This window comes from Octopus sinensis, linkage group LG5 (assembly GCF_006345805.1).
Source record: "Octopus sinensis linkage group LG5, ASM634580v1, whole genome shotgun sequence".
Lineage (NCBI taxonomy): Eukaryota > Metazoa > Mollusca > Cephalopoda > Octopoda > Octopodidae > Octopus > Octopus sinensis.
Genome location: NC_043001.1, coordinates 134,974,798 through 134,985,953, shown reverse-complemented (window position 1 = coordinate 134,985,953; position 11,156 = coordinate 134,974,798). Strand labels below are relative to the sequence as shown.

At 35.3% G+C, this 11,156-nt stretch overlaps 1 protein-coding gene across 6 annotated transcripts in view; it reads left to right on the top strand.

Annotated features, from left to right (window-relative positions):
- Nucleotides 1-11,156, top strand: part of LOC115211602 (neuroglian) — a 149,789-nt gene that overhangs the window by 1,424 nt on the left and 137,209 nt on the right. The window lies entirely within an intron of this gene.

Below are 11,156 nucleotides of genomic sequence, written 5' to 3'. Positions count from 1 at the left end.
TGACGTCTATATCTAGCATGTTGACTGTCCACTTTTTCGTGTTCAGTCCTTAATTGGTATATATATATATATTTTAATCTTCGGATTCTTTTTAATATGCTAGACCACTGGTTTTAATTGATAATATCAATTTCTACCCTTAATTAATTTTATAATTTCATATATATACATATATATATATATATAAATTTTTACATATATATATATTTACACACCTTCATATCTGTATGTATAAATGTGTGTGCGTGCGTGTGTGTGTGTGTGTGTGAACACGTACATACGTACACCGACATATGCGTATGGATGTGTGATGTGTGTGTGTGTGGTGTGTGTGTTGTGAATGTGTTGCTTCTGTAATTGAATTGCTACATCCGTTTATTTATGTTCCTATTTCTTTCTTTGTGGTCTCACAATTTCTTTTCGGTAAAAAAATTGAATTAAAATATCGTTTCAACGAAATCGATTTCTGTTGAAATGTTATACACAAGCACACACGCACGCACACACACATACATACATACATATACGTACTATATACGTACATACATACATACATACATACATACATACATACATAACATACATACATACATACATACATACATACATACATACATACATACTACATACATACACATACATACATACATACATACATACCTACATACATCATACATACATACATCATGCATACATGCATACATGCATACATCATACATACATACATACATACATACACGTACGTATATACATACATCATACATACATACATACATACATACATACATACATACATACATACATACACGTACGTATATACGTACATTCACACATACATGCATACATACATACATACATACACGTACGTATATACGTACATTCACACATACATGCATACATACATACGTACATACATACATATACGTACATTCACACATCATACATACATACATACATACATACATACATATACGTACATTCACACATCATACATACATACATACATACATACATACATACATACATACATACATACATACACGTACGTATATACATACATTCATCATACTACATACATACATCATACATACATACATACGTTTTTACATTCGTTTATTTATACATTTTTTCATATATATATATATATATATATATGCGCACACATATATGTATGAATACCTATAGGTATATAATGCATGTTAGTCTAAAAAAGAAACTACAATCAACATGTAGCAGTTTACATTATATGTGAGACGAGATATAAAGAACGTTTTAATGTTTGTACCTTTATTTTCCACGTGTCTATATATATATATGCATGCATACGTACATATATACACACTTGCATATATACACTACCAATAACACACTACAGCATTATCACATCTATTATTAATTAACACATCACATCTGTCGCCAGCACAGCATGATCGCCCTGACATCCTCATCATCATGCTTCTTACCATTGTCATCAACATCTCCGTCATCATCAATCATTATTCAATAGAGTCATCAAGGTCGGACAAAATGTCTTCAGGTAGTTGACTCTGGCTCTTCACATTCTGAGATCTGAGTTCGAATCCTGCAAAGCTCACAAATTGGCCCTCTTTCTCCCGGACTCGTTAAAATGAAGTACAAGTTGCGTACTGGAGTCGATATCTATCCCCGTTTCCCAAATAGGAAAGTGAGGTCCTCAAAAACTAGAGGTTGACCATGTATTTTGTATATTGTTCACTGTTCTGATTTCAAATCACTTTCTGACCAAGCAGTCGGTGAAGTGAACACAAGTTCATTATCGATGTTGAATTGGTAGGGCATCGGACAAGATGTCTAATAATATTTAGTAATTTCTACGTTCTGAGTTCAAGTCTCGACGAAGTGCACTATGATACCCCCTTCCTCAAATGTGTCGCCTCTTATTTCAATGTATCGATTATATCTCTTCTTTTAAAAATAAATTTCGTCAGTCTCATCACATTCATCGATGTAGTTTTAGTTAGTCACACAACACTCAAAAATATATATATATATACATTTGTGTGTGTGTAGAGAGAGAGAGAGATGTGTGTGTGATGGTCATGGTTAACCAACTTTAGGCCTTTCAGTTGTATAAATGCTTATCTCTTCTAGAATATATTTGACTGGTACTTTATTTCATCGATTCTGGAAGAATGAAAGGCAAAGTTGATCTTGGTGGGATTCGATCTCTGAGCATAAAGGGCCGTAACTAAAATACCCCGTAGACATTTTGTCCGACGTGCTAACGACTCGGCTATTCCAACCGAATTCTATAAAAAGACTCGGTATATCGAACTGTCGCGCTTTGATACCCACAAGAAAGTTCTGTCTGTCACAGGGGTCCCCTGTTTTTTTCTACCCCCCTGTAAATAGAGAAGTGAACTCGTAATTCCACTTAGTGGTAGAAGATAACATTATGTGATTAGCAAATTAAGACATCATCGTCGTCGTCGTCATTATGATTATCAATTATCATTAGTATTATTATTAATTACTATTACTATCTGATGTCATTAATCTTTAGTATTTGATGCTGTTGCTATTCTCAACGACTGCCGCTATCTTTTATATCATCTCCCAACATAAGGACCTCGACGCGATCGCTAGAACCTGCTCGAAAGAGCAGCCAAATTTTTCCTGAAATCACACTCTTCCGTCTTAAAAAATTATGGATGCATTTGTATATATACTATGATATTTGGATATTCTATGACTGAAGTAAGAAAATATAATTATGTCTTACTGTATCCGAGGCAGATTTGGGGAAGGGTGGAAGCAAACTACTACTATTACTACTACCACCATCACCACCACCACTACTACTACTTGTATATTCACTTTGATTATAAAATTACTGAAACTACTGCTACTGGGTTTTTACTTAATTCATGTCAGGTCGTGAAATAATATTTTCTACCATCTTCCCTTCTCTCCCCCCACCACCACCTTGCAACACACACACTCTCTATTCTTTCTAGTCTTTCTTACTCTTTCTCTTTCTCTTCGTATTCGTTTTGCTCCAGATACTCCCTATTGTAAATTCATTTCTTTCGCCTCTATCGTGTGTGTAAGAGAAAGTGTATGTTATCGATCTCTCTCCCACACACACACACACACACTCTCTCTCTCTTTCACACACTCTCTCTCTCTCTCTCTCTCTCTCTCTCTCTTTCATCTATGTCTATTTCTGTGTTCCTATTCATCTATATATATATCTACCTATCCATATGTCTCTATATTTGTTTATCTCTCTTTGTATTAATTAACCCTACCTATTCTCAATACGTATATAAAATGTTACACTTCTGTCGCTCTCTATCCCCTTCTCTACACATGAACTATTTTATTCATATCTATCTCTTTGTCTATCTGTGTAATATTTCCATCTACGCACATTTTTATTTTGTCTCAACATCCTTTCTACGATATCTCCATTCATTTGTAAGTCTGTCTTCCTTTATCACTGTCTGTGTATCATCCTCCCCTTCATTCTCACCACCACCATCATCATCATCATCAATATCGTCTTAGTGTACATTTTTTTTTATTACCAGCTGACATGGGTTGACTAGGTCTGCAATGCAGCATCTATCACCTGTCAACACACAGCTCAGTCATCGCATCTATCCGTCCAAAAAATCTTTCTTTTTTTCGGGGTTTTGGCTTACCTCACCCAAAACATACCGTTCACGCATCATGGTTGTTAATCCATCGACTCCTATTCACATTATATATCAGCTACAAACACGCATATATGTATGAGCGTGCAGTGTGCATGCGTGTGTGTGTACACACATATGCATATATATACACACACACATCAACACACAAATATATGTATATATATATATATATATATATCTATTACGTGTATGTATGTATTTATATATATATATATATAGATAGATAGATAGATAGATAGATATACATATATATGTACATGCATGTACACACATATGTACGTGTATGTATGTATTTATATATATATAGATAGATAGATAGATAGATAGATAGATAGATAGATAGATAGATAGATAGATAGATATACATATATATGTACATGCATGTACACACATATTAAATGTATATGTGTGCAAACACGTTGGTGCTGTCATTTAACCCCCAGTCATTCGATTTGATGACCGATATTCTAGTTGTGACAATCTCATTTTAAGAGTGGTATGTTCTGGACCATATTCTCTGATGTGTCCATTTCTAAAGCCTTAGTGTGTGAGATTTGAGGGAGAGTTAGCTGATATTTTTAATGTAGAGGCTTCCTCGTTATATATATATATATATATATATATATATATATATATATATATATATATATATATATATATACATGAGTACACACACACAGATAAATAACGAATGCATATGGGGGTATTATATATTTGAGTGTGTGTGCGTGTGTGTAAATATATGTACGTACATATGTGTATTGATGTGTGTGTTATACAGATGGATATGTAAATATGTATGTAATGTGTGTGTGTATTAAGCTTCAGTGTAAAGAAGTGGGGGGGGGAATACAAGTACTAAATACTTAATGTAGAGTGCTAAAATGTATTAATTAAAGCTGCAACTTCGAATTTCGTGAGTGTTTCACGTTTCTTGTTTCATTCTTCTGACTTCATTCGAAGAACGGTGACATGAAACTCAGTGTCAGATATTTGAAGTTTCATCCTTAGGAAATATGTGTGCGCCTGTTCATTGCCTTCATAATATATATTGTCAACGCTTATACAACCGTTTTTTTCTTTTTCAATATCTCCTATATTGTACCTAATCTCCCGCGACGACCTCACTTCTTTCATCTGCCCCCTTTTTCTTTCTCTTCACATTCCTTTCTATTTCCTCCCTCTGTTTTCTCATTCGCTCTCCTTTATTTTCCTTCCTTCTGATGAATGGCAAGCGTCCGAAACGTCAAGTTTTTTTTTCCTTATTTTTAAGCGTTAAACTAATATACAATTTGTTAAAACTTGTCCCTCCTGTGTTGTCTTCATAGCTTTGATTGTGTGTGTGTGTGTGTGTGTGTGTGTGTGTGTGACATTCTTTTCTTTTTTATTTTATTTCTTTTTACTGAAAACCCTTTCATAATTTAAGCCATAATTTGTAAGAAACGTTTGTTTGCAATTGTTATTACGAACGGTATAAAAAAAGAATGTTTGCCGATGAAGGTGTGGTTACATATAATAATATACTCTCAAAAATGTGGGGTATGCTCCCACTACCTTCATATTCATTTCAAGATGTTGGCATGGTAACAAATCTTGCTTCATGCAGTAAAACTATCAACCACACAAAAAATACCAAATTATTATTTTTCAAAAGTGGTAGCATTATAAGTAATTTTTATCAAAAATTATAATGCTCTCTCTTGTGTGGTCTTGGAATGTGCGATTTAAATTAATCTTTGAAATTCTCGTGGTTCATTTTATATTTGATCGATTTTTAAAATTATATATATTGTTATTCATTATTCTGTATGTAATTTTTTAATCAACTCTCTTTGCAAGCATTTGAAAAATAATACTCATTTAACATATTAAACAATTTCAGTGGTGTGTGTGTGTGTATGTGTGCGTGTGTGTGTGTTATAGAGGTGTGTGATTCTATGAAAATTTACATTAGATTCTACTAAATCATCACTGTAATATTTAAGTAGGGAAAAGGGAGAGATACAGAGCGAAAGTTTATAAATTCGATTCTGTTTTTGTTTTAATGTTTTCGTGTGCCATACTAATATTACTACTACTACTACAGGTGCAACTAAAAGCAGTAGTAGTAGTAGTAGTAGTAGTAGTAGTAGTAGTAGTAAGAGAGAGAGAGAGAGAGAGAGGCTAAGCTAAAACAACTAGTAGAACAACTACTATACTGCATTGTATGAAAATCGATAGAAAGCGGAAGAGTTGGTCGAAAATCGACATGATCTATTATTCAGTTTTATAATTCTCGTCTTTCTAATATACCTGTGTGCCCGCTCTCTCTTTCTGTGTGTATAATATATATATATATATATATATATATATATAGAGAGAGAGAGAGAGAGAGAGAGAGAGATGTATATATATATATATAGAGAGAGAGAGAGAGAGAGAGATGTATATTATATATATATAGAGAGAGAGAGAGAGATGTATATATATATATATATATATAATATATACACATATCTCTCTCTCTCTCTCTCTCTCTATATATATATATATATATATATATATATATATATATATATATATTATATAAGTGTACCTGTGTACTGCATTAAAAAATCTAGTGAGGTAGTGGTGTAAAACATTGCTAGGTTTAATTTTGGTATATTTTACTAACGTCAGTCAAATATTTTTAGTTCGTTAGCATTTATACGTCTAAGAGGTTTTGCTGCATCTATATTGGTGTGTACTGGTGTGTAACCGTAGTCAGAGCGACCGACCTATCAATTAGAAATGACATTGCGCCTGGCATGTTCAAGTGATCGAACTCCTTTCATCATTAAGACTAGCAACTAGGGTCTGTTGGTTGTTTCGTCCTCTTTATGAGTTTTATAATAATCGAACGGGAGTAAAAATATAACCAAGGCGGCAATTGTTGCTCGCATGCATAAGCGAAGCAGTGCAAAAATTAGACGATGATGGTGGTGGTAGTGGTTGTAATGATGATGACGAATGTGCTGATGGGTAGTGATGAGGATGCTGGCCATAATGATGATGCTGACTGTGGTGGATTGTATTGACGTTGAGGATGATGAGGAGGATTTCTTATACTGGAATAAAGCCATTTTTTTTCCTTTTGCCTTTTTTTTTTTTTTCCTTTCCGCCTTTCATAATAATAATAATAATTTTCTAGCATGGGGCACAAGGCCCAGGAATACAGAGAGCGGGATTAGTTGATTATATCTATCCTTCCAAGTACTTGACTGGTACTTTATCTTATTGAGCCCGAAAGGATGAGAGGTAAATTTAACTTCGGTGGTGGGATTCGAACTCAAATGTCCCGATGCTCTAACGATTCTACCCGCCAATACTAATTATTAAATATGTTTCGCCTTCCTTAAGAAAATTCCCTTCCAGTCGCGTTCTTGTTATTTCCATTTCCCACTTGGACAATTTTTGATAATATAACAAACATCCACACTGAAAGATATTGTCTAATGATGTGAATCGTTTTTAATTTTATACTTTGGTCGATATGTGTGTGTGTGTACGTGTGTGTGTGTGTACGTGTGTGTGTGTACGTGTGTGTGTGTGTGTGTGTACGTATGTGTGTGTACGTGTGTGTGTGTGTACGTGTGTGTCTGTGTACGTGTACGTGTGTGTGTACGTATGTGTGTGTACGTGTGTGTGTGTGTGTGTACGTGTGTGTGTGTGTACGTGTGTATTTACCACGTGAAACGGTTTTTCTTTTTTTTTTCGTGTGATGGTTATTCTAACCTTGGATACCGTTTTCTTACAATTCAAGCCAAATTATGAAATATGTTATTAATGTATATATTATACTAGCAGTATCGCCCGGCGTTGCTCGGGTTTGTAAGGGAAATAACTATATAACCATTTTTAGAGAGTTATAGTCAAAAATTAGCAAAAAACTGCATTAAAAATGGGAAAAAAATTATGGTAATTTTGTTTTAAATCGTTGACTCATCGTAGACATTTTTAGAGAGTTACTTCCCTTATATAATAGCGGAAAAAATGCATTAAAATGGAAAAAAATTATGGTAAATTATTTTTAAAATTGTAGACTCATCGTAGACGCGCGCTAATACCCAGAAGGGCTTGATATGAATCACGACTATAAGATACCCGGTTTTGGTTAAACTGCACCGCAAAATGTGGGAGTAGTTAGGAATCTAAATCGTAGGAGACAGACACACCTTACTTTTATATATAAAGATGTCAAGAGAAGAACAAAAATTAAACATTAGAACACCTTAGACGTCTCCTATGTGTGTGACTTAAAATTCTCCAAAAATTCTCCAACACAAGTAGTAAGCTATCATATTACTCGGGTACCTATTACTCGGGTACAAACTATATCTTCAAACAACCATCAAAGTTACTCGCTTTATTCAGATATTCTTTTATTCAGTGATGTAATAAATGTGGTTTTTATTTTATTCTCCATCAAAGTGTCAGTTATTTCTCCTCACACATCTTACAATATATATATTACGGGTGGAGGTGGGTATTACCAACATTAACAGTATTCATGATATAATTTTGTGTAACAGGGATAGAAGCAGCCAACCTGTATCACAATGCCTTTCGCGATAACTTTACTTCTGCTACTATTACTATTAGTACCATTACCATTATTACCATTGCCGTTTCGTAGTTTTGATCGCATTGGTTGCAAAGCATGAAAATGAAACGAGATATTAATATCCTTCCTGCAGCTTGTGTCTTATTCATAATAAAATATAACCACAGTGACGATGAAAGCTGTTCGATAAAAATGATTCATACGGGCTTGTCGATAAGAACCTACCGAAAATTCCATTGAAAGCATGGTTCTTTGCCTGCATGGTCATCACTATCGTCACCACCATCATCATCATCTTCATCAATAATAATGTTGTCGACATTTGTAAATGACTGCAGCACACTTTCTGTTCCACTCCCTTTCACTATACGAAATTCTTCAATTACATCAGTCATCAGTCACTCCTATTATCATTCACTAATCTTCTTTATTCTCCCTATTTCTCTACATTCACATCACAACCGTTTTACCCAGCTGCCGTCGTAGAGGTGTAGTAGTCAAATCGCGATACTACAACCTACTCCCTCCTTCATTCACATTACCATATTATTTTACACTGCATTCATTTCGTTCGGATTTCTTTATTATTTTTGTTAACTGTTTCTAGGCTGTTCTTGTTTCTTTATTTTTATTTGTCAAAGCTATTATCCAGTTTCAGATTCCATAAGATTCCATGTTCCCTCTCCAAGACCTGTAGCTGTGGATAGATACCACCTGCAACCGTTATTGTTGCTGCTGCTACATACAGTCATTCGCCTAATTTCTCTTCCTCTTTCACCTTTTCTCTCGTAAAAACTCCCTTTTACGTTGTAAGAACTTCTTTAAAAGGTTTATTTTCCTACATTACATTTAATCAAAATTTATCAATTACAGTCTCCCTGAAAGACAGAGTTTGTTGCCTCACTCCTCACCATTCTTTCTCTGACATATGAAAAGTCAGTTTATACAAGGAATTTAAGCAAAAACATTTTCGTTAGGTTTTAAGTTCTGCACCGGATGATTAATTTCTAAACAGCAAATCTTATTGCTAATAATATTAATACACCAATGTACAGACTAATCTAATCAGAATTCAACAAATTAGTCATTCACCATCATAATGCAAATTGTATGCTGTTAACTCCTATAGATTTCACAAGCTAATTTTTATACCTCTGTCTTAAAACAATACTCAAAATATATAACAGACTGGAATTGTTAGCCCGTCTCTTGTAATTTCGATCAATTGTATCTTGTCCTCCTTCTTGTATAGAAGTGTGACTACAATCCAGCCTACCTCTACTTCAGGGGAGAAATTGGTCAATAAATTATGCTCCATCTACAAGTCTTTAATATTAAAAATATTCTCTGTTTGTTAAGATCAAAATAAGAAAATAACATGATTATAATATGAGCATGTTGGTCCTCATATACAGAAATTGAGGCAAACTAGCCAAACACACTATTGAACAAAAAAAAAACATGTTTCCTAATCATCATCATCATCGTTTAACGTTCGTTCTCCATGCTAGCATGGGTTGGACGGTTCGACCGGGGTCTAGGAAGCCAGGAGGCTGCAGCAGGCTCCAGTCTGATCTGGCAATGTTTCTACAGCTGGATGCCCTTCCTAACGCCAACCACTCCGTGAGTGTAGTGGGTGCTTTTTACGTGCCACCTGCACTGGTGCCAGGCGAGGTTGGCATCGGCCACGGTTGGATTGGTGCATTTTACGTGCCACCGGCACGGAAGCCAGTCGAGGCGGCACTGGCTTCGGCCATGATTCGGATGGTGCTTTTTTCCCAGGAGACAATATTTCTCAACCCCATTAGATGGTAAGTTGGAAAACAACGGTATAGAAATAAATGAAATGAAATGTCCCAGGGACAGAGGTCAACTCAATAATTCCTAGTTTATCCTTAATGCCAAGAGCATTAAGCTGTGTTCTCTGCTTTACAGGTGCATGTTGAGGGCAGGCTCATTTACAAGGACCATTTTCATTATGCTTACCCACCTTTCAATAATTCACTGATGGGCAGTATTGCCCTATCTTCTCCTTTTCCAGGTAGAGTTGAAGAAATTAATGAGCTCTTAGGTAAAAAGGAAAGTGTCTGTCTTCAGTTGTTTAGCCACCGGAGAGACACACTGTTTGCCTATCCTGGCTAAAGAAAGTAATGGAGAGATATATTCTCTTACTCTCTTTACTCTTTTACTTGTTTCAGTCATTTGACTGCGGCCATGCTGGAGCACCGCCTTTAGTCGAGCAAATCGACCCCGGGACTTATTCTTTGTAAGCCCAGTACTTATTCTATCGGTCTCTTTTGCCGAACCGCTAAGTGATGGGGACGTAAACACACCAGCATCGATTGTCAAGTAATGCTAGTGGGACAAACACAGACACACAAACACATACACACACACACTTATATATACATACATATATACGACGGGCTTCTTTCAGTTTCCGTCTACCAAATCCACTCACAAGGCATTGGTTGGCCCGGGGCTATAGCAGAAGACACTTGCCCAAGATGCCACGCAGTGAGACTGAACCCGGAACCATGTGGTTGGTTAGCAAGCTACTTACCACACAGCCACTCGTGCGCCTATTGATGATAATAAAATAATAACCCTTTCTGATATTAACACAAGACACTCATTTGTGTGGAGAGAGGGTAAGTCATATAAATTGACTTGTGTACTTGATAATTGTTCTACTATGAGAGACTGAAAAGTAAAGTCAACCATGGCAGGATTTAGCTCAAGATATGAAGGGTTGTGTCAGGCATTTTGATACCCGCTCTACTGATTCTGCCTTTAGGAAATATACTAATGAATTTTAACTTCTGCACAAGACTAAATACATATTATCTAGCGAGTGGAGTGATCCCAGAGTA